Source organism: Urocitellus parryii, chromosome 9 (assembly GCF_045843805.1).
Source record: "Urocitellus parryii isolate mUroPar1 chromosome 9, mUroPar1.hap1, whole genome shotgun sequence".
NCBI lineage: Eukaryota > Metazoa > Chordata > Mammalia > Rodentia > Sciuridae > Urocitellus > Urocitellus parryii.
In genome coordinates this window covers 123,313,758-123,338,712 of record NC_135539.1, presented here as the reverse complement: position 1 = coordinate 123,338,712, position 24,955 = coordinate 123,313,758, and the positions used below count along the sequence as shown (strand labels likewise).

The following is a 24,955-nucleotide window of genomic DNA, read 5'->3' as shown; positions in this document are numbered from 1 at the left end:
GAATGCATTTTATCATGGTGTTGCAGCTACTACATTTTTCTTTAAGAGACTTCCGGAACTTGTCCTGATATCCAGGATCTATTATGGAAATAAAACTAGAATTTTCACATAAAGACTGAAAGGTGCAAGAAGCAAATGCATATCACTTCCTAATCTACAGATTCACAATTCTTTTGACATAGGAAGGGGTACCCTTCCCGTCTCCAATCTATATTGTATGAAAAGCCTCCTAGAAGGTTCTTTTCTGGGGAAAAAAATGGTCCTCTTTCTGGAAAATAAATATTTACATGGAATTCTTGGGAGATTTTAAAGTCTATGAGATGTGCTCAGTATTTGGAAAAAAGTTTTTTGAGTTAATCAAGTGAGCTTGCTACCTGCACTTGGTGAACTCAGGCATAATTTTGAGGGCAGATGTTTCTCAATGAAGGCAGGAGTCCTTGAATGAATAAGATCACTAACCTGAAACTCATGCTGCTAGAGATGCTTTTATTCTACAGAAGGTAAAAATGCTTCCAAAGCTGAGATACTTTTCTTGGAGATGTTGGAGACTTTATTTGAAACTTCTTCAGTACTTCTTTTACATAGAAGCTTCTGTATAAATTTAATCTCAATGAAATTTAACAATGTCCTAAATAAAAAAATGACATTGTGGGATGTCAGTATAAAAGATGAATTTCTTCTTGACTCCTACTTGTGTGGCCCAATGGGATGACAGATGGCGTGAGCAACAGTAAACTATTAGCTCTCACCCTACATCAACTTCTTCTTTTTTTTTTTTTTGGAAGGGGAGAGACCTTCTCAGCCTGTATCACTGCTCCAGGCAGCCTACTAACTGGTGATTTGTGGTAATAGCTCCAGCCATTCTAGCTTTATCTAAGTTATATGTTCTTCACACCAGGCAACTGACTGATGATCACAGAGCTTAAAATAACTCAGTGAATTTGGATTGGAAAACTTAAAACTCTTTTATGCTAAGATAATGTTTGCTACTGTATTTGAAAATGATCTATTTACTCAGTTGCACAAGATGGTAAAATGCTTTATGCTACATTTCCTATTATTTCTCCCTTAATTAAGCAATGGAAATTAAATGAGGGGATATGTGAAAGACATTTCTGGAAGGGAGACACATTCTGTGAAGCTTTGGGGACATTTCTAATAAATAACTTGAAGTATTTGGAAAAAGTTTTGAGTTACTTTGACAAGAAAAGTAGAAGCAATATGGATGGAAAGGGAAGTATCAAGACTTTAATCATACACTCCAAAGATACTGGAAAACCATATGTGATAAATCTGGTTCTTGATATTTTTTGGCTACCGATGGAATTGACGGTGAAATCTTTGTAAACACTGATTTTAGGAAAATAACTAAATTCTTGGGAGATTTTAAAGCATATGAGATGTGCATGGATTAAATTTAGAAAGCATCAGAAGAAAAAGAGTCAGTGTGTATGAAGGAGTAGCTCAGGAGGTAAAGGGAAGACAAAGGTGGGAGAAAACAGTTTCTCTGAAGCTCCCATCAGCAAATCCAGCCTGACCTGTGTCCACATGCATTTCTCTGGTTGGTGGTGTTTCTCCTCTTACTTCATCTAATCTTGTATCTGTGCTGTACACCCGCATCCATGCTTCTCATTGGCTCTCTCCCCCTCCCCCCTTCCCAACATTTCATCCTACCAGAACACTAGCTTGCTTTGGTCTTTCCTGTCTTTGAAAAGGAAACCCATAATATTCCAAGTCTTCATAGTTCTTCCAGGGATCCCTCCATTGTAGCTCCCCCTTCACAACAGAGTTTGAGAGAGAAGATGTATCTATGTTTTTCTCTCCTACTAACTCCATTGAGACCCCTGACATTCTTACTGCATTTAATCCACTACAACTCCCATTGCCCACGGATGCTGTCATACCTCCTTCTTCCCTACGCAATCTCAGCAGCTGTCCCTCTTCATAAGACCCTCAGGACCCAGCCCTGTACAGCCTCCTCTTCCACCTGCTCCTCCTAGCTCACCATGTTTGGGTCTCACTTGTTTTCTCTTAGGTCTTTGGATGTTTCTAGCTCTTTTCTTCCTCAGGGCCTGTCCCTGCTGGGGATCTTCGTTTTTTTGTTTTTGGCAGGAGAGAGCTCTTCTGTACTCTTTGCATGGATAATTTTTCATTCTTGGCTCTTGTCTTTAAATGCTGTCATCTTAGATGCCTCCCCTAATGCTTTATTTATACTCAGTTCTTCTCTGTTTTAGCCCTACCCCCATTCTTTTTCCTACTTGGTATTACAATTTATATAGTTGTGTATTTGTAGTTCTGTGGATGACTGCTTTTCCTTCTTCCTTTTTCTCTCCCCTTCCTCTTCCTCTTCCTTTCCCATCTTCCTTACTAGTCTACAAACTTCATAAAGGAGCCGTATTTATGCCCTGTCCACGGTCATGGCTTTGCTATCTGGGACTGTGCGAGGCATTACCTATGAATAAGCACAGAAGAGATTGATTATAAAAAATATATTTAATGGGAATATAATATTTAACAAATAGACAATAGTTTTCATCCAAATAAATAGGTCTCATTTTGAATTAAAGTGCTTAAATAAAAAATAATCCTCTCGAGTAGTTTTAACAGTTTTATTCCTTCATGCATATGATACTACTATAAATAAGTTGTCTTTAGTTCAAAAATTTTAGTGAGCTTTTGAAAAGCTTTGGATTTTATTTTAGCCTCCCACTTGTCCAAATCTGCATGCTTGTATTCAGTTTAAATTAAGTCAAGGTGTGTGGCTCGGTGCACTCTTATAGAGGCTCAAGTCCCCTACACTGTCATATTTACTCCACTCCCCTCTGTGATGCTGAAGTGCCACCTTTTTTTTTTTTTTAACTTTAATGTCACCTGATTTGGGTCACTCTCCTAAGGCTTATTAGCTTCCACTTCCCAGTCTAATTGCAGCCAGAAGCACAGAATAATTTGAATACTTTTGACAGGGATAGCTTTGGATAATCTTTTATTTATGTAATTAGTTTGGCTTAATTAAGGGTCAAACCTGAGGGGCTTCATCTCATATCCTGCATTAAATGCTTTTAGTTTTACCCAGGGTAATTCCATTGCAGGACAGATAAATCCCAGCAGGACATTCTGACCTGGTTCCGTCCCCAGTACACACAAACAGATAAACTCAATTTGAGCTTCAAGGTCTTTGTGTTTTTGACTTATTCATCTTTTCCAAGGCTGCGTGGCACAAACATTGCTTCCGTTCCGTTTTCCCTTTATTCTTTCTACTTGACCCCAATCTTCTCTTTTTCTAATATGAAAATGGACGCATTATCTTCAAACAGCTGTTGATAACTGCCTATGTGTCTGGGAAGGGAAGCTAACTCCCACTGGGACACGAGGCTTTTCCATTTCTCCTCTCTAAGCACAGAAATTCTTAGAAAAATGATTTCTTGTCTTTTAGAAATTTTAGTAGGTATAGAAAGTTAAAAGATTGGAAAGGAAGAAAAGATATTCTTCATTAATAGCAGGAGTCCTCGGGCTGCTAAGTAAAGGAGGGCAGGCTGGAAGACAGGTCATTGAGACAGAATTGGCGAGCAAATTAACAGGAGGGCTTAGGACTGAAAGCAAAGGTGAAAGTCCTGGAGATCAAGGTTTTGTGTGGGATGAATAATGAACATATCATCTACTCATTGCCGTAGCTTTCATTATCTTGGTTTTACTCCTATCCGACAAATGCCTAGGACTTTGTGGATCTTGTCCAAATTTGTAAAAGGATTTTTTTTTTTTCTATGAGGAGAAAAAAAAAATGTATGTTTGTGATGAAATGCTCACCTTCCCGTCTTTTCGCCTTTCAATTCATTCCGTACCATGCTGGCAGACCATCTCCCTGAAACACGCCTTTCATCACGTGGCTTTGCCAGTCAAGAATCTCCAGTGGTTCCCAATGGCCTATTGCTTCGAGTGTGAACATCTCATTGTGTACTTTGACCACATCCAGCATTATTTCCTACTGTTTGTCCACACATAACCTTTGCCATCTCCCCTCACTTACTCCTGGCTTTCTCTTGGCTTTTGCATTTTTAAATTGGTTTCTACAGAACATATCTATTTTTGATACTAACAGACCAGTTCTACTATGGTTGATACAATATAAATAAGGTATGTTTAATAATTTAGCAGGGTGTGTCCAGGGGAATACTAAAGAAAAACACAAATAATTAACTTTATGCAGTTCTGTTGCCTGGAAGGACTTTATTTTCTCCTTATTATAATGTCAATATATATATAGATCACAGAAGATCGTTTATCTCGTATGGTCTGTATCAGTGCTTCACAAACTTGAATATGAGCAAGAATCACTGGGAGACCCTATAAAAAAAGAGATTCCTGGGTCCAATTCTCAGAGATTCATTCACATAACTTGTGGCTTGGGACTCTATAATTCCCAGTTCTAACAAGTTGCCAGGTGGGGTTGATGCCAAGTGTTCAGGATTACTTCAAGGAACTCTAGTATACCCAACAATCTTCAATATGGGGAGAAGGGGTGACACGCCAAGGAAGGCAGTTGACTAATCTGATGATTCATGGCTTGTAGATAATAGCTCTGGGACTCAGGTCCTCTGAGTTGTGATTGAATATCATGACTGCTGCCTCCTGTTGCCTTGTATAATCTATATAGTTGCAGACGTGCAGCTCAAATCTTACTTCAGTTGAACAACAGCAAAAAAATGAGGACTCTTAGTTGTAATCATCTCTGATGCTTAGCGACTACATTAGTTCTCGAAGTCAAAGCCACAGAACCAGTCTTCCCCTGGGTTTTCAGGTTTTTGGCCACAGACCAAGGATTACACTGTTAGCTTCCCAGGTTCTGGGGCCTTTTTGGACTTGAACTTGGCCATCTTATCAGCATCTCAGGCTCTCCAGTTGGCAGATTGCCTGTTGTGAGACTTCTCAGCTTCCATAATTACACAAGCAAATTCCCCTAATGAATCCCTTCTCTCTCTATATATATATCCTATTTATTTATTGCCTCTGGAGAACTCTTGATTAATTCACATTATGTTACCAAATCATACATGGTTAACAAAAAAGTCCAAAGTATAAGATAGACTACTGACTTTAATGTAACAATATAAAATGCTCATGACTATGATTTCCAATGTCACATTTTGTTGTAGTATCAAAGAAGAAGAAATACACTGAAAGAGTATTAAAATACTTCCTTTCTTAAAACAATATATTTGTGTCAGGTCACTTTGATCCTTAAATAACCTATCACAACAAACTGAATACAGAGGCAGATATAAGGAGTGAATTGTCTTCAAGTAGGCCAGATGGTAAGGGGAAATTGAAGCAGCCTTTATCAGTGCCACTTTTCTCACCAAACCATTTATTTATTTATTTATTTTGGGAGATGTGGCTATTTATTATTTATTTATTTATATGTGGTGCTGAGAATCGAACCCAGGGCTTCACACATGCCAGGCAAGTGTGCTACGCTGAGCCACAGCCACAGCCGCAGAAGATGTGGCTATTTTAAAAATAACAGTATGTCACTTATGATGCCATACAATGGGTTGGTTATTATTTTAAAGTAAATAAATGTTTTTAAAAGTCTCAATATTATTTTCTAATATGTTAAGTAATAATAACCGAAATCTATAGCATGTTTTTGAGAGTGTAAAGGGATCCTTAGACCATAAGTTTGAGAATTGTTGTCTAGTTTTATAATTTTTTGGTAACTGATTACATTCAGTATGTTAGTAAGATGAAAATAGAAATGGCCTAAACATAAAAATAACAGTAATGGCAAATACTTTGATTTAGACTTTGCTAAAATTAAAAGAAATTCTTGGTCATAATGATAAATGTCTGGGAAAAAATTCTATTATGTAAAATATTTTTAATCATTTTTTATTTTACTTCAATAATGCATACACATACATTAAGAAGTCAAATTATGTTTTAAGTGTACTATCCTAATCTTTACTACTGATTCCAGGTACTCCATGGGTAATTCCATTTAGTTTTTGTAGTTGTATTTTTCTAATATTTACCCCCTTGACGAGGTCCCTATGTACTGATGTGGAGTCAGACAACCTCACTGTCTCTTGAGAGTTGGCTGTTCTGTCTCTTCCCCAGGGACCAGCTCTGTATAGTCTCTGACACCACTGAGCCACCATGGAAGAGCCTCTCACTTCCAGCCTACGTCCCATGTCCCATGTGCACCTCTTGCCTCACATCCACTATTGACCCTGCTTTGTCACCTGAACCATTGACAATTGTGTTTGCTTAACTAAAAACTGTGAAGGGTATCTTTGACCAATAAATATAGAAGCTGGTGGTTGAGTCTTCCCCCTACATGCTGCTTTCAGTAAATGGCCTCATGTCATGGTCAGTTATGCAGCCTCTCACAGGGTGATCTTGTGAGAATGAGCCAGCAGTCTTGCTCTATTCCAAAAGTAGGTGACTTGATTAATAACTTGGCAATCACCTTTGATGCATGCTCATCCTATACTTTTCTCATCCCCCCTTTCCCTCATTTGTCTTAAGAAATGGGCAACACACCAGCCTTTGCCTCTGTCTCTACTTTGTGAAGAACACAGGCAAAGCCTCTCCACATTTCCAAGCATGTTTTAAACTTTTATTCTTGATTTTGCAACTTAAGAAATTACCAGTTCACTTCTTTTTTTCCTTGGAAGATGAGGATTTAAACTCTTACATTTTCATCCCCTCCTATAATATATTTACATCTGCTATGTCTTCGGTAGGTTCTGTTTCAATTTTGGATAAATGAATAGTCTGTGTGTTACTATAACTGTCTTAGTATATTAGAACTTCTTTATGTAGTCAAGTATACTGAAGAATTCATTAATTCAACTTGAATGTGTACCTGTGTGTATGTGTGTGTACAGTCTCCTCCTTTCTGGGAAACTCCATTGTCTTGCCCCCATCAGAACTTGCTTTCTAGGTTACTACACATCTGTCAGTCTGGAGTATGTTTTCACCATCATTCTTTATTTCACTTTTGTGTTTTAGTTTTTTTTAAGTCTGTCTACTTTTATACATTGATAGTTTGGTGTGATGGTTAATCTGTCAACTTGATTGATTGGGAGATGCCTAAGATCAAGAGGCTTGTGGGTGGATTGATGAGGGTGCTTCCATACATCTCTGGAACAGTAAACTGAGCCAGGAGACCCATCCTGAATAGAGGCTGCACTGTTCAATAGACAGAGGGGGGAGGGGGGCCTGAATGGAATAAAAGGTAGAAGGAGGAGGTTGACATGCCTGTATAGCTCCATTCTTCTTGAGCAGGTGTGTCATTTGCTCTTTTTTAATATTTATTTTTTAGTTGTACACAATACCTTTATTTATTTATTTATTTTTTTGTGGTGCTGAGGATAGAACCTAGGGCTTTGCACATGCTAGATGCGCGCTGTACCATTGAGGCACAACCCCAGCCCTTGACATCACCTGAGGATGTCAGACTCCAGCTCCTTTACTCTCAGTGTAGACCCTGACCAGTGATTCTTCAGGGAGCTTCCAGGCTTTCAGTCTGGGACTGGGACTGCATCATTGATCCCTCTTGTTCTAAGGCTCCAACCTCTGGCCTGAGCAGCTACTGGTTTCTCCATAGTTCCAGTGTTCAGATGGCCACTGTGGGACTACCCAGCCTCTGCTCATGTAGGCTTCCCTAATAAGTCTCCTTTTATAACCATGCATATACGTACCCTCTTGGTTCTGTTCCTGTAGAGAACCCTGACAAATACCTTTGGGTAGGTATTGAATGCTAAGTCAATTATCATTTTCCCTCAGGCATTTCTGCATTGTCTCTCTGTATTTTTCTTAAGAAATTTGATAGCATTTTGATTTCTCATCATCTAAGAGATTTTTTTTTCTCTTTCTGGAAGCTTTTAGAATCTTTATCACAAGTGATATGAAATTTTATGGTGATATGTCTTGATGTGTGGCAGTAATGGCTAGCTGTCTACTGAAATCCCTTCTTCTTTTCCATAGTGTGGATCTGAGGTTGGAAAGAGGCAGATAGATGAGAAACCTGGCTTTTTAGCTTTTCGGGGGGATGGATGTGGCCATGGACTAATTCTCATCAATGGAATGTTAGCAGGTGTGTGCTGTTTGTATCAGCATTTGTATGAACTAGTATTCTGCTTCTATGCTTTGACTTTCCCCTTACACAGGCTGGAGGGAATGACATCGATGAGCTAAGGGATGGCAGAGCCACCAGGTGAATGATCATAAACACCTGAATCATCACAGGGAAGAGGCCTCCTTCAGTTTTCAAACTTATATTGTAGTTGAGCCATATTTTAGGGTCTTTTTATTTTTTAGAAAAATCATGATATCACTTATTTTAACTAAGAAACTGTGGATCTATTCATGTATTAATTTGAGTACTTCGTGGGTCCTCTCTCTCTCTCTCTCTTTCTCTCTTTTTTCCATTCTGGAGATTGAATCCAGAGCACTTTAGCACTGAGTTACATCCCCCAGCATTTAAAATTTTTATTTTGTGATAAGATCTTACTAAACTAGGTTGTCCTTGAACTTGCAATCTTTCTGCCTCATTCTTCCCAGTGGCTGGGACTACAGGCTTGCACCACCATGCCTGGTTCTTGTCTGACACTATGGAATATGTCCTTTATGTTTCTTTTATTATTTCATTGATAACGATTGTACTTCACTTTCTCAGTTCTTTCTTTTTAGAACACAATTAGATGTGGATCTCTGGGTCAATCCTCTAAATTTTCTTATTTTTTATTTCCTCTAGTCCAAACTTTAATTTTTGGGGGAGGGATAGTGTGCATACATGGTATGCCTTCAATGCTATCTTTACCACTTCTAATGCACTCTTAGTTATATCACAACTTTATTTTTAAAAGCTTTTCATTTCTGAATATTCTTTTTTCTAGCATCCGATTCTTATTTCATACTGCAATACCTTTATTTATGTTTCTATAGGTATTAATTATCATTGTTTTAAAGTTTTCTTCTGCTTCCTGCATTTCTTCCTCCTCCCCCGAATTTCTTTCATGTATCTTCTTATTTATTTAGGTCTGTTTCTTAAATAATAGGTGCTTCTACTTAAAAGATTGCTAGTCTTTGAATATCTATCTATAGAAAATATGGAACCATTGAAAAGTTGGTCAGAGCTCTTTGTATATGTGTGGAGAAACTGCGGGCTTCACTATAGGGTGATGAGGTGACAAGGTGGCTTTTTTGTTAATACATCGAATAATTTCAGTATCTGCAGGTCTACCTTGGATTAAGTAGGGTCCTCAGGAAACACCCTCCCATTTCTGGATTTGGAGGTTGGGCCTGATTTCTGGCTTTCTAGTCAAGGGGGAGCATTGGGGAGAAGAATGTAGTGGTGGTGGGGTTTGGAATTGAGCCTTTTGATCATTTTACACAAAGACTTTCACTTATTCTGTTTTCATATAGTATATCACCTCACACTCAGGGGTGCAATCATCTTTATAAGGAAAACCTGTTTTCTTTGGGGCTCAGGAAAGAGGAGTAGCTTGACTTCTTAGCTTGTACATGGAGGGATCTGGGTTTTAATTGTCTCTATCCAAATTTACTCAAACTCCTGCTTTCAATGCCACCTTGAACCTGCACCATCAAATGTACCTATTTGATACTACAACATCAGAAGCCTCCAGGCACCTAAGTCTGAGACTCTGGGGCAGGAATCACTGTCTTTTTTTGTGGCATGTCACCATCTAATCTGATTTTAGCCCTTTCTGTTCTGTTAATAATTCTCCATAAATTTTTCAGCCTCCAAAAGTTTGTTGAAATTTTTAATTTAATGTCTCTTCATCTCCTATACATTTTGAGAAATTTTGTATTAAAAAATTTTTTTAGTTGTTAATAGACATTTATTTATTTATTTGCAGTGCTGAGGATCAAACCCAGGGCCACACACATGCCAGGCAAGTGCTGTACCGATGAACCACAATCCTAACCCCAGAAATTATATATTTTAAATTTCTTTTCTGCCACACTAGTGGCAGAGAGAGAAACAGAACAGATATGTGTGTTCAATCTCCCATGTTTAACCTAAATTTTTGTTTTATAATTTTTAAAGAAGGAGCTTGGAAAATATTTGTATCTTTGTGATCATATAAGCATAAGAAAGGAAGAGAGTAGACAGGGAAAAAGTTTTATTAACATTTTATGTCATGCTTTATTCCTTATAATTTTACTGAAAAGCTTCTTGGCATATCCAGTCCTAAGCTCTTCGTGGGTTAGTCATCCAGTGTGAAACACAGCGTTTCTCTTTAATCTTCCTTGAAAGTAACATTAAACTTTAAGACATTAAATTCTTTACTTAATCTATAGAATATATTGCTTATATAAATTGTCAATGAACTGTGTTAATGAGATCCACCACTAAGTAAATTGCTTAAGTTCTCCTGCCAGTCAGAAAACCATAGACACTTGGGTGTAGTTTTTCTCCTAGCTGACAATTCAAATTAAAGAAGAAAAATATTGGCTCTAGTGGATTAGAACCTGAAGCACAACTCAAAGCTTAAATGCTGCCTTTATATTGTTTTGCAGAAATGTCTTCTCTATTAATTCAAATTAGGTTGCTGGAGGGCAGAAGGAATGGTACTGACTTCCTCTGTGTTCCCTCTCTTTCCTTCAGGAGTATTTTTAAGCTTTTTTTTTTTCTCTATCTCATCTTTGTCTGAATCTCCTGATATACTTGTCAAAAATGCACATCTACTATATCAGAATCTCAGTGGAACGGCTTTGAAATCAGATGTTTAGCAGACATGGGAGGTGATTCTTAGTACTGTAAAATTTGAAACCTAATTTCATAGTGTGTTCAGTGGCATAGACATTATTAAGTCCTTGTTTAATTAAGTGAATGTTAGTCCCATACCACATCTCATTGAAATTTACATATTCATATTTACTCCTATAAAAGAAAATTTTGACAATTTTTAAAGACTAGGCTTTGATAGGTAGTCTCCAACAAAGCCTATGTAATGATCTATGTAGCTTCAGAGAAAATTCTTCCAAAATTCAGGTGGGGACTATTTTATGTTAATAATTGAATTTTGAAGTTGTGGTATTATCTTTTCTTTTCTTTTTTGTTCCCCTTGAAACATTTTTTTTAGTTATACATGATAGTACAGTCTATTTTGACATATTTATACAAACATGGAGTATATGTCATTCTAATTAAGTATTCAATATGAGTGAGCCTCATCTCTTATTTCCTTTAGGATGTTTTTCATTTTCTGCTATGTTCTGTTCCAGAACAGAGCAATACATACGTATTGCTTTGTCACAAATCACCTTGAACTTAACAGCAAAGATATCATCCTATACTTACAGATTATAAGAACAAAAAATTTAGATAAGGCACAATAGAATGGCTTCTCTCTGCTCCACAAAGCCTGGAGCTTCAGCTAAAATCATGGTGGCTGGAATTGTGAAGGGACTTCTTCACTCACTTTATAGATGGGAAGCCTAGAAGGCTGGGATCAGCAGATGCTATTGACCAGGCATCTGGTCTCTCCCTGAGGCTTGGGTTTTGAGAGCTTGGAGCTGGATTCTGAGGGGGAGCATCTCCAGAGGGAGCCATGTTAGGGTATGATTTGTGGGAACCAGGCAGAAGCAGTGTGGCTTTTTTTGTGTGCTTTATAGTTATACATAGTATTTGGGTTCATCTCAACAAAACTCATACCTGCATGAAATTCGATTTCAGTTCATGATCCTTCCCCTTTTCCCTCCTCCTTGCATGGCTTTTTATGACCTAGCCTTGGAAGTGACAAGCATCACTCCTATCTTACTGTATAGTTCAAATCATTTACAAGTCTACCCATCATCAAGGGGGAGCATATAGATTATACCTCGAAATAGGAGGTGTACTAAAGAACTTGGTGGCCATATTTTAAAATCACTACAATGACTAAACCAAGAAGCACCTTAAATCATTCAATTTCTAAAATACTTTTTTAGTTCTTTGATCATTATAAATAAGAATACTTCTCTCTCTCTCTCTCTCTCTCTCTATCTCTATCTCTCTTTCTCTTTGTACCAGGGATTGAACCCAGTGGCGCTTATGTCTTATTTTGAGACAGGGTCTTGCTAAATTGCTTAGCTCCTGGTTAAATTGCTGAGGCTGGCTTTACTGGGATTATAGGCAAGTGTCCCTGACAACCCCTTACGCCCTTTTCTTTTTTTGATGATTCAAATATAGGCAATATACCTAGCTATATATTCTTTTTTTTTTTTTTTTTACATTTTTTTTTATTGGTCGTTCATAACATTACATAGTTCTTAATACATCATATTACACGGTTTGATTCAAGTGGATTATGAACTCCCGCTTTTACCCCGTATACAAATTGCTGTATCACATCAGTTACCATTCCATTGATTGACATATTGCCTTTCTAGTGTCTGATGTATTCTGCTGTCTGTCCTATTGTCTACTATCCCCCCTCCCCTCCCCTCCCCTCCCCTCCCCTTTTCTCTCTCTACCCCTTCTACTGTAAATCATGTCTTCCATTTGTATTCTCTTGACTTACCCCTCCTTACTTCTTATATGACATTTTGTATAACCCTGAGGATCGCCTTCCATTTCCATGCAATTTCCCTTCTCAATCCCTTTCCCTCCCACCTCTCATCCCTGTTTACTGTAAATATTCTTCTCAAGCTCTTCGTCCCTACCCTGTCCTTGTTTATACCCCTTATATCAAAGGAGTCATTTGGTATTTGTTTTTTAAAGATTGACTAGCTTCACTTAGCATAATCTGCTCTAATGCCATCCATTTCCCTCCAAATTCTATGATTTTGTCATTTTTTAATGCAGAGTAATACTCCATAGTGTATAAATGCCACATTTTTTTTATCCATTCATCTATTGAAGGGCATCTAGGCTGGTTCCACAGTCTTGCTATCGTGAATTGAGCTGCTATGAACATCGATGTAGCAGTGTCCCTGTAGCATGCTCTTGTTAGGGCTTTAGGGAATAGACCGAGAAGGGGAATAGCTGGGTCAAATGGTGGTTCCATTCCCAGCTTTCCGAGAAATCTCCATACTGCTTTCCAAATTGGCTGCACCAATTTGCAGTCCCACCAGCAATGAACAAGAGTGCCCTTTTCCCCGCATCCTCTCCAGCACTTATTGTTGTTTGACTTCCTAATGGCTGCCAGTCTTACTGGAGTGAGATGGTATCTTAGGGTAGTTTTGATTTGCATTTCTCTGACTGCTAGCGATGGTGAGCATTTTTTCATGTACTTGTTGATTGATTGTATGTCCTCCTCTGAGAAGTGTCTGTTCAGGTCCTTGGCCCATTTATTGATTGGGTTATTTGTTATCTTATTGTCTAATTTTTTGAGTTCTTTGTATATTCTGGTTATTAGGGCTCTATCTGAAGTGTGTGGAGTAAAGATTTGTTCCCAGGATGTAGGCTCCCTATTTATCTCTCTTATTGTTTCTTTTGCTGAGAAAAAACTTTTTAGTTTGAGTAAGTCCCATTTGTTGATTCTATTTGTTAACTCTAGCGCTATGGGTGTCCTATTGAGGAATTTGGAGCCCGATCCCACAGCGTGTAGATCATAACCAACTTTTTCTTCTATCAGATGCCGTGTCTCTGATTTAATATCAAGCTCCTTGATCCATTTTGAGTTAACTTTTGTGCACGGCGAGAGATAGGGATTCAGATTCATTTTGGTGCAAATGGATTTCCAGTTTTCCCAGCACCATTTGGTGAAGATGCTATCCTTCCTCCATTGCATGCTTTTAGCCCCTTTATCAAAAATAAGATAGTTGTAGTTTTGTGGATTGGTTACTGTGTCCTCTATTCTGTACCATTGGTCCACCCGCCTGTTTTGGTACCAGTACCATGCTGTTTTTGTTACTATTGCTCTGTAGTATAGTTTGAAGTCTGGTATCGCTATACCACCTGATTCACACTTCCTGCTTAGTATTGTTTTTGCTATTCTGGGTCTTTTATTATTCCATATGAATTTCATGATTCTTTTATCTATTTCTACAAGATATGCTGTTGGGATTTTGATTGGCATTGCATTGAACTTATAGAGAACTTTTGGTAATATCGCCATTTTGATGATGTTAGTTCTGCCTATCCATGAGCAGGGTATGTTTTTCCATCTTCTAAGGTCTTCTTCTATGTCTTTCTTTAGGGTTCTGTAATTTTCATTGTATAAATCTTTCACCTCTTTTGTTAGGTTGATTCCCAAGTATTTTATTTTTTGGGGGGATATTGTGAATGGAGTAGTTGTCCTCATTTCCGTTTCAGAGGATTTGTCGCTGATATACAGGAATGCCTTTGATTTATGCGTGTTGATCTTATATCCTGCCACTTTGCTGAATTCATTTATTAGCTCTAATAGCTTCTTTGTAGACCCTTTTGGGTCTGCTAGGTATAGAATCATATCATCTGCAAATAGTGATAATTTAAGTTCTTCTTTTCCTATTTTTATGCCTTTAATTTCTTTTGACTGTCTAATTGCTCTGGCCAGTGTTTCGAGGACTATGTTGAACAGAAGTGGTGAGAGAGGGCATCCCTGTCTTGTACCAGATCTTAGAGGGAATGCCTTCAATTTTTCTCCATTCAGAATGATGCTGGCCTGTGGCTTATCATAGATTGCTTTTACAATGTTGAGGTATGATCCTGTTATCCCTAATTTTTCTAGCGTTTTGAACATAAAGGGATGCTGTACTTTGTCGAATGCTTTTTCTGCATCTATTGAGATGATCATATGGTTCTTATTTTTAAGTCTATTGATGTGGTGAATAACATTTATTGATTTCCGTATATTGAACCAGCCTTGCATCCCAGGGATGAATCCTACTTGATCATGATGTATAATTTTTTTGATATGTATTTGAATCCGATTCGCCAGAATTTTATTGAGGATTTTTGCGTCAAGGTTCATTAGAGATATTGGTCTGTAGTTTTCCTTCTTTGATGTGTCTTTGTCTGGTTTCGGAATCAGGGTGATGTTGGCCTCGTAGAATGAATTTGGAAGTTCTCCCTCTTTTTCTATTTCCTGAAATAGCTTGAAAAGTATTGGTGTTAGTTCCTCTTTAAAGGTTTTGTAAAACTCTGCTGTATACCCATCCGGTCCTGGGCTTTTCTTAGTTGGTAGTCTTTTGATGGTTTCTTCTATTTCCTCTATTGTTATTGGTCTGTTTAGGTTGTCTATATCCTCCTGGCTCAATCTGGGCAGATCATAAGACTCAAGGAATTTATCTATGCCTTCACTATCTTCTATTTTATTGGAGTATAAGGATTCAAAGTAATTTCTGATTATCTTCTGTATTTCTGAAGTGTCTGTTGTGATATTGCCTTTTTCATCCCGTATGCTAGTAATTTGGGTTCTCTCTCTTCTTCTCTTCGTTAGCATGGCTAAGGGTCTGTCAATTTTATTTATTTTTTCAAAGAACCAGCTTTTAGTTTTGTCAATTTTTTCAATTGTTTCTTTTGTTTCAATTTCATTAATTTCAGCTCTGATTTTAATTATTTCTTGCCTTCTACTTCTTTTGCTGTTGTTTTGCTCTTCTTTTTCTAGGATTTTGAGATGAAGTATGAGATCATTTATTTGTTGGTTTTTTCTTTTTTTGAGGAATGAACTCCAAGCAATGAATTTTCCTCTTAGAACTGCTTTCAATGTGTCCCATAGATTCCGATATGTTGTGTCTGTGTTTTCATTTAACTCTAGGAATTTTTTAATTTCCTCCTTGATGTCTTCTAAAACCCATTGATCACTCAGCAACCTATTGTTCATTCTCCAGGTGATGCTTGCTTTTTCCTTTCTTCTTTTATCATTGATTTTCAGTTTCATTCCATTATGATCAGATAAGATGCATGGTATTATCTCTACCCCTTTGTATTGTCTAAGAGTTGCCCTGTGACATAGTATATGGTCTATTTTTGAGAAGGTTCCATGTGCTGCTGAGAAAAAAGTGTAGCTACTTGATGTTGGGTGGTATAGTCTATATATGTCAATTAAGTCTAGGTTGTTAATTGTGTTATTGAGTTCTATAGTTTCCTTATTTAACTTTTGTTTGGAAGATCTGTCCAGTGGTGAGAGAGGTGTGTTGAAGTCTCCCATGATTATTGTATGTTGGTCTATTAGACTCTTGAACTTGAGAAGAGTTTGCTTGATGAATACAGCTGCACCATTATTTGGGGCATATATATTTATGATTGTTATGTCTTGTTGGTGTATGGTTCCCTTGAGCAGTATGAAGTGTCCTTCTATATCCCTTTTGATTAGCTTTGGCTTGAAATCTATTTTATTAGATATGAGTATGGACACTCCTGCTTGTTTCCGCGGTCCATATGAGTGATATGATTTTTCCCAACCTTTCACCTTCAGTCTATGTATATCTTTTCCTATCAAATGCGTCTCCTGTAGACAGCATATTGTTGGGTCTTGTTTTTTGATCCATTCTACTAGCCTGTGTCTCTTAATTGGTGAGTTTAAGCCATTAACATTTAGGGTTATTATTGAGATATGGTTTGTTCTTCTATCCATATTTGTTTATTGATGTTACTAAACCTGATTTGTTATCCTCTTTGACTACTTTCCCCCCTTTACTGTCCTACCTCCCATTGTTGGTTTTCAATGTTGTTTTCCATTTCCTCTTCCTGTAATGTTTTGCCAAGGATTTTTTGAAGAGATGGTTTTCTAGCTGCGAATTCTTTTAACTTTTGTTTATTGTGGAAGGTTTTAATTTCATCTTCTAACCTGAAGCTTAATTTCGCCGGATACACGATTCTTGGTTGGAGCCCATTGTCTTTCAGTGTTTGAAATATGTTATTCCAGGATCTTCTAGCTTTCAGAGTCTGTGTTGAGAGATCAGCTGTTATCCTGATTGGTTTACCCCTAAATGTAATCTGCTTTCTTTCTCTTGCAGCTTTTAAAATTCTCTCCTTATTCTGTATGTTGGACATCTTCATTATAATGTGTCTAGGTGTGGATCTCTTATGATTTTGCACATTCGGCGTCCTGTAGGCTTCTAGGATTTGGGATTCTGTCTCATTCTTCAAGTCTGGGAAGTTTTCATGTATTATTTTACTGAAAAGACTGTTTATTCCTTTGGTATGGAGCTCTGTGCCTTCCTGTATCCCAATGACTCTTAAATTTGGTCTTTTGATATTGTCCCATAATTCTTGGATGTTCTGCTCATGGTTTCTTAGCAGTCTTGCTGAGCTGTCTATGTTCTTTTCCAGTTGAAATACTTTGTCTTCATTGTCTGATGTTCTCTCTTCTAAGTGATCTACTCTGCTGGTAGTATTCTCAACTGAGTTTTTAAGCTGGTTTACTGTTTCCTGCATTTCTAGGATTTCTATTTGTTTGTTTTTTATTACCTCTATCTCCCTGTGAAATTGATCTTTTACTTCCTGGATTTGTTTGTCGATGTGATCTTTCATTGTCTGATTTTGCTGTCTCATGTCTTCCTTGAGACTCCAGATCATCTGAAGCATATATATCCTCAACTCTTTATCTGACATTCCATCTGTTGCAGCTATTACCTCTTCTAAAGTTGAGTTGACCTGCATTGCTTGTGGTCCTTTCTTTCCTTGTCTTTTCATACTGCTCGCGTTTCTTTCTGCTTGGTGCAACTGTTGTGTTTTGAAATTTACCCCCTATTTATTTATGTTGCTCTTGTATACTTGAAAAGTCTCCCTTGCAGGTGCGGGCGGCGGCTGTGCCCCTACTCCTATTGGGGTGACGTGTCTACCACGCTGGCGGCTCTCTGGGCCTGTTCCGGGAGTGGAAGGCGGCTCTGCTCTGTCCCTATTCCAATTGGGGTCTCGTGACTACAATGCTGGCAGGACGCTGGGCCTGTTCCGGGCGTGGGCGGTGGGCTTGGCTGGCGGGATTCCACCTAATGGCAGTCCCTAACCTCCCTGCTTGCTAATTAATGGCTTCTCTGAGGCGCCACGCCTTCTGTAGCTGCGGGGCAGGCCGCGCAAATCAGTTGGCCTGGATCTCCGGGGTCCTGCTGCTGGCTGTTTTGATGTTGCAAGCTGTTGGAGAGTGGTGGTGTATTTTTCAGCTTTCCCGGATGGTGGCCGCTGACTGCCTGGATGGAGTGTCCGCTGTTTTGATGTTGCACTCTGAAGGAGAGTGGTGGTGTATCCTGCTGCAGGCTGCTGGGATCCCTGGCACTCTATCACTTTGATTTTTTCTGCTTGCCCCTCCCCCAGCGCTGGCTAGCCAGGTTTCCTTTTGGCTGCTACTGGGAGGAGGGGTTGGAGGTCAGGTGTCTCTGGTTTCCCCCTAGCCTGTATGGAGGCTCAGCTTGATACTCCCTCTCCCGGCAAGCCTAGGAGAGATTTTATGCGAATTCCCGCTGTCTGGGGGGTGAGCTGAATGACACCGACCTGTTTTGATGTCGCACTCTGAAGGAGAGTGGCGGTGTATCCTTCAGCTTTCCCGGATGGTGGCCGCTGACTGCCTCGGCGGAGTGTCCGCTGTGGGGGATGGGACTGTACCGCTTCCTTCCCCTTCTGAGAACCCGTGCTCGGCCCAAGGGTCCGTGTGGGCTTGGCTGGTGGGATTCCACCTATTGGCCTTCCCTAACCTCCCTGCTTGCCAATTAATGGCTTCACTGAGGCGCCACGCCTTCTGTAGCCGCAGGGCAGGCCACGCGAATCAGTTGGCCTGGCTCTCCGGGCCCTGCTGCAGGCTGCTGGGATCTATATATTCTTATTTACATGATACTTTTCCCAGCCACTCTGTGGTGTTGATTTGACCAATGACGTCACTGATGTGTTAGAGGTAGAACAGCACGGTCAAGGTTGCACAGTAGGGGAGTTCTGACTCCAGAGCACGGGCTCGTGGATACTATCTAATCAGCAGTACTTTCCTTTCAGGTAAGATCCTCCGTCACTAAGTCCAGGGAAGTTGACATAATCTAATGTTGATGCTGAGAACTGAAGTAAATTTCGAATCACATTCTATCAAATATCCTAAGCTTTTTAAAAAGTTGCTTTTGGCTAAATGGTGGCTGGATCGTAAACCTTATCATCTTGGAAAGCACTCAGGGACTACAAATTTTTAAGGTTTTCATTTCCTGTGAAAAAAGAGAAAATGTTCCTGGTGGTACTCTGCTGTTGAATTTTGACCAGGGAGTAAAAAGATGCCTTTCTCTGTGAAAAGGGCAGACACTTCCATTTGTTTTCCCCTGAGGGGTTGGCTATTTGGTCTAATTTTTGTGATAAGCTGACTAAGGGTCACAGAATGTCAGGCATGCACAAGGCCTTGTGCAGCTAAACCTTGGACAGGAGGATGAAAGGCAGATAGCAGGTGGAGCCATAAATAGAAAGCAGGCCTAGGAAGGGTCAGACCAGGGCACATGGAGTTAACTTTCCCGAATCAGTTAAAGCAAGACTCATAGTCCATACACTAGGTTGAGTTAAAATTTGGTTAACGAAGCTTAAGTTCAAACTGGAAAAAAAAAATAAATCTAAGTGGGGGAAGCTGCAAAAGTCACCTTCTATTGAATAAAAACGTGAAACCAGTCCAGCTGTGCTTTCTCTCCTAGAAGGCCTGTTTATTGGCCGGTGGAGGAAGAGAGGCTGAAGATGGGTATTTACTCTCCTAAAGATTTACTTATGGGTCATAGAAACAGCAGCCAATTCCTAACAAGCAGTTTGAAAAACAAGAAAGAAGAGGACAAAACTCAAAAACTTGTTTCTTTCTTTTTCGTTTTTCTTGGATTTCTGTGTTTCCTAACATAGAATCATTGACCTGGGAACCTATTTGTATTAATTTTCTATGGAAAGATGATGTAGTCTGAACTTATCCTTTAAGATATGGGGCATCTCTTCTTGATATAAGGATTTTCCTGTACCCATTAGTTATATGCTTATTTTATATCCATCCTCCATGTTGCTTAAATTTGTAAATTCATAGATAATTAATACCTAGACTTTTTCTCTTCCTGAGAAGTTTAGGTAAATATTACAATGCTTTGAGTCAATCAACAACATTTATTTAGTACAAGTTTATTTTGTCCACTATTTTATTAGTTTAAAGGATAACAGATAGATAGATGGCAAATCTAGCTATGCCCCTTATCCATTGGTCACCTTTTAAATTGGTCACTGTCCATTAAACTTGACCTTGGATTTTTTACAACATGTTTCAGGTATTCACTCATATTTAATTTGAGTTGATACTTGAGTGAGGCTTAAAGCATTCTTTTTTCTTTCTTTCTTTCTTTTTTGGTACTGGGAATTGAACCCAGGGGTGCTTAACCAATGAGCCACATCCCCAATTCAGCCCTTTTGTTTATTATTATTATTATTATTATTATTTTTTTTTTTAATTTAAGATAGGGTCTTGCTAAGTTGCTAGGGCCTCACTCAGCAAAGTTGGCTTTGACCTTTGGATCCTCTTGCCTCAGCTTCTTGAGCCACTGGGATTTATAGAGTATGCCACCACACCTGGTGCTTAAAGCATTCTAAGTGCTAATAGTGAATATAGAAAGAATGTAATCAATTTGGAGCGACTGTGGAACAGGTCAGATTGATTTAAGGTAGTGACTGATAATCACATATCTTACAACAAATGGAGATCATCCTGGAACTAGGTGTAGCAGATGTGGCTGATGCTCCTCCCATATCTTGTTGGATACTGAGTTTTCCTGCACCTGTGGAAAGTTCCCACCCCACTGATACGTTCCCTTCCTTGAGCAGGAGCATCTTTCCCTTTGTGTACAGGCTCTCTCCAGTGTTACTAGACTTTCTCAGCTGTGAATCATAAATCAGAAAGTTTGGGGAGCTAACTCTGTGCGAGGCAACTTCAATAAATAGAGATGGCGGGGGGTGGGGGGTGGCAAAAGGCCATTCTCCCTATCTTCTGCTGGGAGGGTCCTGGGGTTTGTCCCCAAGGGTTTCTCAGAGGATCTTCAGCAAAATTGAACCCCCTTTGCTTTTTATTACCATGAGTCTGGCAAGATCTGGAGTGAAGGAGGATAGACATGGAGCAGAGCTTCAGTTGAACTGTGATCAATGTGTACGAAGGATAAGAAACAGACTTTTTTCTTTTAAATTACTGAGATTTTGGAGCAATTTGCTACCAGCATATCATTAGCTAAATTGACTAACAAAGTGGTCCTTAAAAACGTCTTAATTCTTAGATTCCCTATCTTGGTTAATCATAGTATTTACTAGGAAGATTTTACATTTATAGACTTAAAATTCTTGAGTCTAATTCAATAGTTTTGGAGTGGAATGTAGAAATCTGCATTTAAAAAATTTTCTTAACTGGTTCTAATGATCCATTATTGCTTATTTGAAAGGTAAAAGGAGATTGACAATTTGAGAAGTTTCTATTCTTTTAACTCTTTTATAACAAATGCCATTGTGATCTGGGTCAGAATTTGAATTAATTATTAAACCTTTTCTCCTAAAGAGCAGAAAATTAAGCTCAATTATATACCTAATAAGGGAAAATTCAGAATTAGTATTATCAAAACTAATAAAGCTTAATTGTACATCATATAAAGGCCATCAGAGTTCAAACCTAATCAAAAATGATAAATGCAGCATGTTACTAAGGCCATTAGTAGGTCAGAAAAGCAAAGAGTAGTAGCACTTTAATAATAGAAGGTAAATTTGTTGCATAGATATACCCAAAGAAATAGTACCCTTGCTATAAGAATATTATGTGTCCACAAGGAGAACTCACATGGAGGCCAGATCAAATTAGAGGTGGTTTCAAGGGCAGTTGATGAAATTTTCTAGCATCGCACCTGGCAGCTCTGTCCCGTTCCCTTGTCTAGGTCACTGCATATGTTTACATTGTAGAAATTACTTATGCAATTTTGACCCTATACTTTATACCTACTCTGAGGAAGTCATTTTAATAGATGCTTCTGGTTGTTTAAAGTTCCTTAAGGAAAGTGTAGCAAAATAGTGCTTCACCTATAAAGGCAACTGAAGACAGAATATAATAATTACAATAAGAAAGAAACGCTCCCTATGCCTACCTAGGTCCCACAACGATCTCTGTCTGCAGGGACCCTTGCATGACAGTTCAGTGTAAGTCCCATAGTCAAGGATATTGCTAAGTATGTTCCACAAGACTCAGAGCTGCATGTGCTGCTGCAAAAGAGGCATTCTCCCTGCTTTTGCTTCCTCATTACCACTCATCTGAGTACAATCTGACATGCGACACTACTGTATTTCTCAAACTAACCCCTCCAAAGTTCACCAAGGACTTACTCAATTTATCATCTCTCCAGATTTTGACACCATTGATAAATCTCTTTTCTTGAAACTTCCTTTTCTTAAAAGAAAAAGACTCTACAATAGGGTACTAGTCATTACATGTCTATTATGTTCTCACATTGTGCCTTAGAGGCGCAACAGGGTTTTCATTTACTAAGCACTTGTTACATGCCAGGGACTATAATATGTTATTTTATTTAAGACTTATAACAACCCAGTGAAGTTGCCAATATTAGCTTCATTTTTCATATGAGGAAATTGAGGTTTAGAGAATTTCAGCCATTACCCACAGTCATAATAGAACAAATACACAGAGGTGAGACTCAAACCCATGTTAAACTCTAAACTTGTGTTCTTTATTATATGAGAGTCTCAGAACCCTTTTGTGATGGTCAGTTTTATATAAATTTGACTAAGCTAGGGGATTTTAGTTAAAAATCATTTCTGGGTGTGTCTGTGGGGTTATTTTTGATGGAGATTAGCATTGGAATCAGCAGTAGACTGACTAAAGTCCTCACCAATGGAGGTGGATATCTCCAATTTATTGAGGTCTCAAATATAACAAAAAGTTGGAAGAAGGGAAAATCTACTTTTTCTGTGTTTGAGCCAGAATATCCATCTATCTTCTCCTGCCCTTAGACATCAGCACTCATATTTTCAGGCCCTCAGACTTGGACTGGGAATTATACCACTGACTTTTGTGTTTCTTCAGCTTGCGGATGGCAGATAGTTTGAACCAGTTCCAATAATAAATTTCTTTTACTTCTTATGTAAGAAATTTATTATTGGATCTATTTCTTTGGAGAACTCTAATATGGATTTTGGTACTGAGAGTGGTTCTAGGGGCACAGATTTTAAGGATGAGTTTTCAGAATTGGTCCTGGTATATTTGAAATTGGCTCTCTAATCTTATTAGATAGTTTCAGTAGTGAAGAAAGCACTGATAACCCATGGCATGAACTGTTTGTAAGTAGATACATGAATCAACTGTATTGGATCCTGTTAATCAATGACTTCAAGAGAAGCAAGGAGCTAGGTGGCTCTGTGTACATATGTTTAAAAATTTTTGGAAAACTAAAAAATATAATGACATTGGTTGACTGCTCTTAAGGTTGCTGAACAAAATGATGAAAGAAAAAGATCAGCTCAAGGATTCTAGTTTCCAGCTCAGTGACACATAAATGACCTAAAAATGTATCCCGAGGAAAGCTTTGCCTTCTATGGGCACAGTCCTGAAGTTGCTAAATATTATATTCAGAAACTCATTTTGCAATTGACTCATTTACAACAGAAGTTTAACTCTGAGCTTTGCAAATGTCTACTTTTAATGTGAGGGCACTAATTGGAAAAGAATGGGATTCTCTAAATTTGGATGTGTGTGTGTGTACAAATCGTGATGAAGCTGGGGACATTGAACTCCTAAATTCTGATGAATCTTCTTTACCTGTGGAAAAGATCTCACCTCCAGAGAAGAGACTTCACTGCCAGTGAATTGGTCTTCCTACCTTCAGCAAAAGTGACTTTCCTAACCCATGTAGAAATGGCTTCCTCACTCTGAGTGGCAGTAGAATTCTGACCCTATTGGTAGTGACCTCCCCACCCATGGTGGCAGTGGCCAACTAACCCATAGTAGTATGGTTTTTCTATTTCAGTCTAAAGGGATAAACTTTTCTCGCTGAACATGCGGTATACACCCTCCATGGGGCAATTGTCTGCAAGACAATGCTGATACTTCTCAGATTCCACCCAGTACCCCTTTTTGCTTCTAGACCTACAACTGTACTCAAAACGCAGTAGGACCCTAAAGGTGAGTTACAAAGTATAAGGCATGAGGAAGTGCACTACATTCTGAAAGAATTACTTGAGTCTTCTAAAATTTATAATCATGCATAATTCATCTTATCATATTTCTGCATGTATCTAACATAGTTTTATAAATCTCATTCCCCTTTACCTTCCATTTCCCTCCCCTCCCAATCTACTTGCTCTGTTATACTGATCTCCCTTCTATTACTTCAATTAGTGACTTTTATATATATGGTGGTATATGCATACACAGACATAATTTGGTAGATTTGTCTATAGTTTAATTTGGGAGATTTCATTCCCCAGTACCTCCCCTCTCAACTCCTTTCCTTTATTCTATCATTCACTCTTCTATTTTCTTGAGATCTCCTAACTCCTTTTTTTCCCTTTCTAGTGTCCACATATGAGAGAAGAGTTTTTAATTTATACAAAAAAATGGGAATATATGTGGGAATGGATTGTAAAGGTGTGGAGTAATGGTGGAAGAAACATAAAGTTTGATAAGGCCTCATTTATCAGTCTGGGATTATTAAACAAAGATTCTGCATATACTCTTTCAGCTTGGGAGTTATGAAGGACTCTACCTGTTTCATTGGTTGGCTGAAACATGGGTCAAAAGATGACTATCTGTGAGTGAATTGGAAAATATGGCTTACTTTGATTTAACATAGAGGAAGGAATTTAAAGACTAGGGTGACTGGGATGTTAGTGTGTAACACCTGCACACTCACAAAGAGAAGATCCAGAAAACATACCTTTCACTTTGACAAATAACTTATGAGGAGAGCCCCAGCGTCCTTGAAGTGTTCCCTGGTTACTCTTCTATGTCAGTCAGACCTCACAGTGGAAACCCAGGAACTTATCTAAATGCAGTGGGATAATTGAATCTGGGGATACTAAGGGCCAAGTAATGGCACTCAGCTG

General features: G+C 38.5%; 1 long non-coding RNA gene across 2 annotated transcripts in view; it reads right to left on the bottom strand.

Moving 5' to 3' along the window:
- Positions 1 to 24,955, bottom strand: part of LOC113184114 (uncharacterized) — an 82,555-nt gene that overhangs the window by 3,486 nt on the left and 54,114 nt on the right. The window contains exon 3 of one of the 2 annotated variants that reach the window (XR_013344310.1): positions 1,141 to 2,452. The exons of the other annotated variant lie outside the window; for it this stretch is intronic. This is a non-coding gene — a long non-coding RNA (uncharacterized LOC113184114). Of the gene's footprint in view, positions 1 to 1,140; positions 2,453 to 24,955 lie in introns of those variants that run through there. 2 annotated transcript variants of the gene reach the window in all.